The 9,285-nt window shown below is 35.4% G+C and overlaps 1 pseudogene; it reads left to right on the forward strand.

The window, feature by feature from the left end:
* LOC107606817 lies at positions 7,462-8,876 on the forward strand (annotated as a pseudogene).

The raw sequence follows: 9,285 nt of genomic DNA on the forward strand, positions 1-9,285 counted from the left end.
TTATCCATTGAATTGTGTCTTCACCTTCTTCTAGGGTTATGGAAAGGATTCACTGAGCAATTTCTGGAGAGGAAAAGATTTGAGATTAATACTTAGTTCCACTGCTTATTTGACAAAAATAGGTCTTTCACCCATAACATATGGTAACTATCTGATGGTAGTGCCACAGATGGTGGAATAGTGAAGGGATAAGGAGGAGGGAGACATGGTTCACTGAAGATTAAAATTTTACCAGAACTTACTTTCCAACTAATGCTTTTCTCTACAACCTGCCTCCCTTCAAGAATACTTTGCCAACCCCAAGAAAGTAAGGTTCCTACTTTTTCTATAAGGATAGAATTAAATCTGAAGTATTTACCTTTAAGTATTCTAGAATGAAGAGAGTTAGATTGAGTCACGATTTTCCAGTACTGTTTATCCAAAAGAGCCAAGTTTTGAGCCATGAGATCTTTAAAACCAAGCCTGCTTTCTTTCTTAGGCTTAGTCATCTTATCCTAGCTAATCCACACCATTCGCCTTTCAGAACCTTGCTGCCCCCACTAGAACTGGATTATAATACTGTGAATTTCATTTAGCAAGTTGTCCGACAGTTTAAAACATGACAATGTGTATATCGGTATGGCTTCACCGACTGCTCGGAATAATACCTGTCTACCTGCATTAGATAACAAGTACCTTTTCCATCCTTGTGTCCTTTTGAGAACCTTATCTTTGATTGAGTTGAAGGTGTCTTTCTTAGAGTGGTTGACAAGGAAACATAGACCCAAATATTTATCCTGTGCACCTATATGAGAAATATTCAACTATGCTGCTAGAGAGGTTCTAAATAGCTCTGAAGTGTTATTACTGAAGAACATGGCCAATTTATTAAAATTAACTCTTTGCCCACTGAAGCTCTCATAAGATTTCAATAATTCTATAATAGAAGCACAACTTTTTTTCGAGGCTTTACCGAATAGAATGGAATTATCAGCGAATAGCAAGTGATTTATAGTTGGGCATCTTCTGCTTATCTGAATTTTCCAAATGAGACTGTTTTGCGCTGCTTTGTGTAGCAAGAAGGAAAATCCTTCTGCACATAATAAGAAAAGAAAGGGGATAGAGGGTCACCTTGACAGATGCCTCTATTTTGTTTAAAATACTATAGGGTTGACCTTCCACAACAATAGAGTAAGAAATAGTTGTCATCAATTCACAAATCAAGTCAATGAATATCGATTCAAAACCCAACTTCTCCATAATAAACAATAGAAAAGGCCACACCACTCTGTCACAGGCTTTATTCATATCTAGCTTGAGTGCTACTTCGTATTCCAAGCATCGCTTCTTTTTTTTTAAGGTAGTGCATACATTCATGTGCTATAAGAATATTATCGAAAATAAGTCTACCTTTCAATAATGCACTTTGAGCCCTAATTACCTTGTTCATACACCTTAGAGTTTGTGGACTAGTACCTTTGAAATAATTTTGTAGACAACAGAGGACAAACTACTGGGCCTTATCTAAGTCATATCACTCGCATCTAGGACCTTTGGCACTAGACAGATATTGGTGTGGTTAATACTTTTCAAAATTCTACCTCCAGCAAAGAAACTCCTCACAGTCCAAAACACGTCTTCTCCCACTATATTCCAATAGAATAGGAAAAATTTAGCTATTATACCATCCTCTCCTGGTGCACTCTGAGGGTGGATACTAAAAGTAACTCTTTTTACCTCCTCCATAGAAACAGGACTTCTAAGCCTACGGTTCATGTTTGCTGTAACCTTTAGGCTCGAAGTCTATGAAAAAAAGCCTAGGATCTGCCTGATTAGAAAATGTGAAAATACTCTTAAAGTCTTCCTCAACCACCTTAGCAATATCAGCATTGGTTGCTGCCATATCCCCATTATCCCTCCGCAGATGAGATATTTTATTTTTTCTGGTTTTAGATTTAAATTTTCGATGAAAGAAGTTTGTATTTTGGTCTCCTTTCTTCAGCCATTTAATTCTAGATTTGTCTTTTCAATAAATTTTCTAGTCCAAATATGCTTTTTCAAGCCGCTGTTCAAGCTCAAGTAATCCATTATCTCCCATGATGCCTGATCCCATTTTTGTTCTAGAAGAGTAATAACTTCTACAATCTCTTTTTGAGAATTAGTAGAGGTATTTTTTTGCCAGAGAACTAATCAGTATCTAACCAATTTAAGCTTGTAAAATAATCTAAACATTGCTGAACCTTTTATATCTGCATTCTAAACCTCGCTAATGAAGTTACGAATTTGTTCTTCACCACACCAGTGGGATTGAAACTTGAATCTCCACTTTGATCTCTCCAGTTGGTAGTTAGTGTCCCAAAAGAGAGGGGTGTGATCAGAACCTATCTCTGATAGTCTAAAGACCGTGGGATGAGAGGATAAATGGGACTAAGATTCATCAACAAGCACTCTGTCAAACCTTTCTTGAATTAGTTCACCTTCCCTGCATCTGTTACTCCAAGTAAATAGTTTACCCACCATTCCCAAATCAATCATCGAGTTATCTATAATAAAGTAATTAAAAGAAGGAATAGAAAAATGAGATTTAGAATTACCACCAAAGTTTCTCACCTTGATCAATAATGGAATTGAAATCACCAACAATAACCGATTTACCTTGGAGTTGGGAGAGAACCAAAGAGATTTCTTAGAATTGGGATAGCAGAATATTCTCATTAGAATTTAAATAAACGCCAACAAAGTTTCCTTCAATGTTAAGAGTGACATCTTTTATCAAGGCAGCAATATAGAACTCAGAACAACTGAAAATCTGAACAACAAAATCATCCTTCCATGCCAACACATGTCCACCCGCACTACCAGAGGATCAACAACTTGCCAATTAGAGTAGTCACAAGCCTTAAATTTTCTTTTCACCTGTCAAGATTCGTTTTTTGTTTCACAAATAAAAACCAACTCGGGAGAATAGGATTGAAGAATCCCTTTAAAGTTGTGAACTGTCAGGGTCTTCCTAAATCCTGACAATTTCACGATAACATTCTCATGGGTCTTGGGGTGTCATTGACTGACTGACACCATCTACCCTCTCATTAGCAATTAGCTCTTATTCAACACACATCTTCTTGGCCACAAGCTCTATACATGCCTCCAATCCCTTAGAGAAGTCTTTCTCTATTACAAATACTAATTTCTACTCTTCTTTCATACTCCTTAAGTTCGGATGTGGATTTACTCTGCCTTTAGATTCATGATACGAATGAAGATGTAATGATAGAATGAGAGAAAGATAAGAAGAATAAAAAGAGTAGAAGAATGAGAGAAAATTATAAGGAATGGATTCATATGAAAAAAGAATTTGGAAGAATAAGAAGAAAATTAAAGAATTAAAGCTAAAAAGAAAGAAAGAAAAAGAAAAACTCTAAAGACACAGCAAAAATTCTAGCAGAACAATTTAAAGTATATCAGTATGCTGATATTTCAGTAATTTTTTATCGTTGATCTTAAGCATAAAAAATATATATAATATATATAATTAAGATTAATGGTTAAAATTTACTAAAATACCGATGTATCAGTATATTTAAAAACTTTCTAAAAATACAAATATATTCAACATTTAAAAATGCTTAGCATATACGTCATCTAACGTCATATCATCTAACTCTTGTCTTATTTGTGTCATAATTTTTTCTCTGTATACTTTATGTGGGTGCTAATAACTCCACCTTAAACACCTGAAAGATTTTCAAATGTACCATCATATTGGTATATCAGTGATTTTTAACCGTTGATCTTAATTATATATATATTATATATATTTTTTATAATTAAGATCAACGGTTAAAAATCACTAAAACACCGATGGCACACTAAAAAATTTTCCTAAACACCTTACGTTAATTAGATTCAATTATATGAATAAAATAAGGATAAAATAGCACGTAAAAAATATCATTTCATGCTATCTATTTTCACATGTGGCGGATTCTACCCAATGCTTCTTTCAACATCCCACACTATCCTCAGCTTTCATTTTGCAAACCCGACGTATCAATTTTTAAATAAAAAATAAATATCTAAAAGAAAGCAACCTACATGACCCGCAATTGCCAAGTTACCCATGCCTCTGAACTCAACCCAATCGGTAGCAGTCATAAACGTTGTAAGTTCAACGAAACAAAACTTCAAGTCCATGTTAGAATATAATTAAGATCCGTTAGGATTAATTAGTATTATTTAACATATTTGAATATTTATTATAGGATATTACGTTTTTTATTATTTTAATACTCTTAACATCTATAAATATTCTTTTATATTGTATCATTTGAGACAACTTGAATACACAAAAAAATTTTCTCTATTGTTCTCTCTTACCCTTTCTAAGATGGTATCAGATCCGTAGTATCCTTCTTGAAGAGGATAGGTTAATTTTCTTCCGGTGAAATCACCATAATTTTCATACTTTTCTTCTGTGTCATTTTTTCCTTCTCTTTTGTCAATGTTTTGATATTTTACTTATCTCACTGATTAGCTCATTCACTACTCACGGCATGGAAAAACCATATGTTTTGTCACCTTCTAATAGTTTGCAATCTTTTCACACTTTGTCACTTTTCAACAGTTTTTCGGCAGTTCGTCATCTTTTCAGCAGTTTTTCGACAGTTGGCCATTCTTGTAGTAATTCCGTCTGCGTTTCCTTTGGAAAATTTCATCTGCGCTTCCTTCCAACAGTTTCGTCTGTGCTTTCCTTATGGCAGTTCCGTCTGTGTTTTCTTGTGGCAGTTCCGTCTGCATTTCCTTCCGACAGTTCTATCTGCGCTTTCTTCCACTACAAGAAAAAAGGCCTATGGCCACGCTTTTTTCTTGCCACGCTTCAAAAGCGTGGCCAAAAGTGGTCAATGGCCACGTTTTTATGAGGGTGGCGATAGATTAGAGATTTGGCCACTTTTTTTATTGCCACGCTTCAAAAGCGTGGCGAAAAGTATCAACGGCCACGCTTTTGTATGGGTGGCAATTGATTAGAGAAACGGTCACGCTTTTTTTTTGCCACGCTTCAAAAGCGTGGCGATAGAGAGAAACAAGGACGTTTTGAAAGCGTGGCGACAGGTTTCATTACGGCCACGCTTACAAAGCGTGGCCATATCCTAGTACTCTTTTGGCACGCTTTAAAAGCGTGGCCAAAAGGTTATTTTCTGCCACGCTTCAAAAGCGTGGCCGTAGGGCAAAACAGTGACGTTTTAAAAGCGTGGCGAGAGAGGCTCCAACCCATTGACCCTAACCCGGCCCCCAACCCGGCTTCCAACCCAAAGACACTAACCCTAATCACTCGAAACCCTAAGCCTGGAAGAGCGCCTCCCACCATTACCCTCGCACTTAGCTTCGCCCTTCACCCTTCACCCTTCGCCCTTCGCCCTTAGCCTTCATCACTCGAAACCACTTCTTCTTCATCTTGTTAATCTTCATCTTCGTCTTCATACTCTTCTTCTCTTTCTTGTTCTTCTTCCGCTCATCGAATCCGCTTATCGCACTGTCTCCTACCTCGGCGACCTTATGGCCTCCTTCAGTTCAAAGATGTCTGTACTCTCTCTCTCTTTCATAAACCCTTCCTCACTTCAATTCTCTCTTTGATCGCCGTTTCGTTTACTAGATTTTGATAATTAGGTTTTTCTTTACTTTCCTTCGTTTTCGATTGTTATTTGAAAGATGATTTGTGTGTGCTTGTTGATCTGAGGAAGCTGTAGTTCCTGTTTGAGAATGACTTCTGCTTCACTCTCATCGTGCTCAATTCGCTTATCTCTCACTTGATTCCTTTTAACTTATTTTGTCGTTTTCGTGAGACTCTGTAGATTACTGGATTTCAGTATCCTGCTAGGCTTCTTTAATTATAGCTAATTAAGTGGCGAACATAGTCTTTGTGAATAAAATTTTTTACTTCAGAATTCGTTAGCAACTGGAATGTAGGTATTGATCATAGTTTTTACATAAAGGTTGAACAATTTTTGTGTGTGTGTGTGTGTGTGATCAAGTTAAAAGGATTGTGCAGAATAGTTAGGGTAAAATTTGCTATCGTAGATAGCAGTAAATCAAGTAATCGTGTTTTTAAGTTTCTCTAAATTGAAGCATAATGTGTTCTTTTGAATCTTTTCTTTCAGCTCAATGCAGAGAAGAGCCCTTTTCAGTGGACTTATGCGACTCAGGTGTGTTTGTTTACTGCTTTCTTAAGTCAGTGCTTCTTGAAAATGCTTTGTTTGTAGTTACTGGCTTGTTCTTGGTTGATTAACTCTGTTACTGGCTTACTGCTTGATGATTAATTGATACCCTCATTCTTGCTTGTTCTTAGTTGATTAACTTTGTTTCTGGAAGTGAAATCATGGATAAGATTACAGGGTTTTGTGTTTTTGTTGAAATTATTGATAAAAATGGCTTTGCTATGCTGCTGCTGCTGTTTTTGAATTTCTGGCTCTGTTGTTTTTGAATTTTTGTTGATTTATTGATTTCATGGTTTTTGTTGATTATTTGTTGCTGTTTTTGAATTTTTGTTGATGATTTATTTGATTTCTGGTTCTGTTGCAATCACAGTTAAAGAACATAGCTTACTATGCTTGTGTTAGAATGAGAAATTTGTCATTTTTAATTTTAAGGGTTAATGATGCTTGCTGCAGAAAAGTTTCATTTTGATTATTTTGGGTGTTTCTTTACTTTGACTATTTCTTGTTGTTGGATCCAAATTTACAGACATATCACTTTTGTTTTGGCTGCAAACTTTATATATACAAGTGCATAAAATTCTAACATCCTTACCAAACAAAAGTTTATTAATTAAACCGGTTCACCATTTATTAAAGAGATGAATTTTTTTGTTAGTTATCCATTGAAAAAAAAAGGTCGAAAAGGAAACCCAGCCTTCGCCGTATCCTCTGCCCCTGATTTCTCTTCTCACTCTGCTGCTGTGATTCCCTCCCTTCCTCTGGCTGCAGCATTTCTTCGTTCTGTCGGCATCGTCCTCTCACTGGTATATTTGTTGTTCTTGCTGTTATCTTAAGAATGGTGTATGAATGGAATTAAGAATCAGGGTGAATATTTGGATGAGTGTGTAATAAGGGAGAAGAAGAATTATTATAATTTAGAAGAGGAATTAGAGAAGAACATAGTCAATGAGAAGGAAATTTCATTTCATCACTGTTGCATACAATTATTCCACTAGTTTTACTCTTATTTATACTATTTTCACTTAGACCTAGTACTATTCTTGTAATTGATGAGCTGGAAGGGCTTTTGCATAGTTCATAGTTCATACATATACCGTGATTATTCATTGATGTGTCAATTTTGCTTTTGTGTATTTTTCAAGTAATACTAGGGGCTTTTGCATCCTCTAAACTTCTAATGGTATTTGGTGGTTAATGTAGAAACAATAGTGGTATTGTTGGTGCTCAAACCCTAATTTGCATTTGCAAAGGGCATAATTGAATTGAATCGATGGATTAGTTTTCTTCAGGAGGAAACTGGACAATGATCCCAACCCACAACAGCAGCAACTTCTTCTGCAGCAGCAGCAACAGCAACAACAACAACAACGACAATAACAACAACAACAACAGCAGCTGCAATAGCAACAGCAACAGCAGCAGCAGCAGCAGCAGCAGAACCTTCACCAATCACTGGCCTCACACTACCACCTCTTACATGTAACCTTAACCCAGTTTCCCCTTAACTTCATTGTTATTGTTGCTTTGTTATGATTTATATTTAATTTTTTAGTTTTATTTTTGGGTATAGCTGGTTGAGAATTTGGCTGAGGTTATCGAGCATGGGACTCCAGATCAACAGTCAGATGCATTGGTATGATATATTTTAAATTTCATTCAATTTTTTTTTGCGTTGTTTTCATTGTTTTGTTCAATATCAATCACCTTTTTTTTTCCTTTTTCGTTTTGACAATTGAAATTTCCAATTGAGGGTTGTTTGAAAGTTTGAATAGTCATTTATGTCATATTTGGTTGGTTTTGTTGGTTATAGATCACTGAATTGAGCACCCATTTTGAGAAGTGCCAGCAACTGTTGAACTCAATCTCCGACTCCATTAGCACCAAGGCGATGGTATTTAGCAATTCTCCAATTTCTGTTTCTGTTGTAAAATATGTTTCTTATTTATGCTTTGCTTTTACATACATTGGTTGCTACATAGAGGATTGGCATATTTAATTAAACACTTGAACTTCTAAATATTTAGCTTCAAAAGTGTGCTGAAATTGAATAATTTTATTATGGTTTTGGTACTAGGTACACTCGTGTGCACTTGTGTATTTATGTGTGTCTTGAGCTGGGTTTGAGGTTTTAGCATTTATACTTATGTGTCCAACCTATGCATGATAATTTAAAAAACACCTGCATCGACCAACCGAGAAAAGAAGAATGATACATATTCTATTCTGCATCTTGATATGATTGTTCTTTAAACAGTAGAAAAGATGAGTCTTTAACTTGCTGTTTTATACCGGTACTATTCTTGGTCTAATATGAGTTTGTACTTTCTGGATAATGCTAAATGCAGACATTTGAGGGACAGAACAAGAAGCTAGAAGAAAGTGAGCAATTGCTAAATCAACGAAGGTTAGTGCTATGTTTATCTGATATCTATGTTTGATTGAGTTGCTTGATGCTAAACACGTATTCATTTTTCTCCTTGTTACAGAGACTTGATTGCTAATTACCGAAATTCTGTCGAGGAGCTTGTTAAGTCTGAGCCATAGGAGCCTGTCAATTTTCAGGTTGGCTAAAAACCACAAATATTGTATTGTTTATCGAGAGATTGTAGCTTCCTTGTTTTACTAGATGTGTATCTCCAGTTTCCAACTTAAAATTAACAAAATTGCTAAGATTTACACTTGATACGTTGTTCAATAGCATGTCTCAGAATTAGATTTATGTTCTACTATCTCAATGTAGTCAAGGATTAGGATTTGGATCCTCTAGAATATCAAACATTGGCTGAGGGAACATGAATGTTGTATCATGTTTTCATTGATGCTATAAATCAGATTTATTTATTGAACAATAAGTTGTTTGTTTGATATCAAATTTAAAGGAGATTTTGAGAATCCTTGTGCAGATTAGTGGATATATGTAGCAAAATTAAATATGATTGTTAGAATGCTTTTTATGTTACAAAAATTAAGTTTGATGTCAAATCTGATTGTTAGAAAAATTAGTGGGCTGAAGTTTACTGCATCATCCATTTTTCATTTGTAGTTGTTCATTTGTGTTTTTTATTTTACAGGGCACAGGTCAAAACAATTTACC

This window comes from Arachis ipaensis, chromosome B01 (genome assembly GCF_000816755.2).
Source record: "Arachis ipaensis cultivar K30076 chromosome B01, Araip1.1, whole genome shotgun sequence".
Classification (NCBI taxonomy): domain Eukaryota; kingdom Viridiplantae; phylum Streptophyta; class Magnoliopsida; order Fabales; family Fabaceae; genus Arachis; species Arachis ipaensis.